The sequence below is a fragment of the Wasmannia auropunctata genome, unplaced genomic scaffold (genome assembly GCF_000956235.1).
Source record: "Wasmannia auropunctata unplaced genomic scaffold, wasmannia.A_1.0 LD336111.1, whole genome shotgun sequence".
In the NCBI taxonomy this organism is placed as follows: domain Eukaryota; kingdom Metazoa; phylum Arthropoda; class Insecta; order Hymenoptera; family Formicidae; genus Wasmannia; species Wasmannia auropunctata.
The window spans coordinates 379,913-380,231 of record NW_012026779.1 but is presented as its reverse complement, the minus strand read 5'-3'; positions in this window follow the sequence as shown (position 1 = coordinate 380,231).

Here is a 319-nt window from a genome sequence, read left to right as displayed (position 1 = left end):
GAGCCGAGAGTGGGGATTCTATATAAGGCGAGGTCCCACCCGGCAACAAGGAGTTATCCTTCGTAACCGAAAGAGTCAGCATCCACGCTGCTCTCGAAGGCTATCCCGGCGCGACGTTAACCAAGTTCCGCGTCATAATTAGTGAATTACGTGGCTGTTTAACAACGCTTTCGATAATTAATAGATCGGGCGACGCCGCGCTAATTCTATTAAAACCGGATTCGACATTTTTCGCGAAATACGCGAACTTACGCGAGCAAGTCTACAGTCTCGTGAATACCGCGCATCACATAATACGCGACAGTGCGTAGTGCGGTTA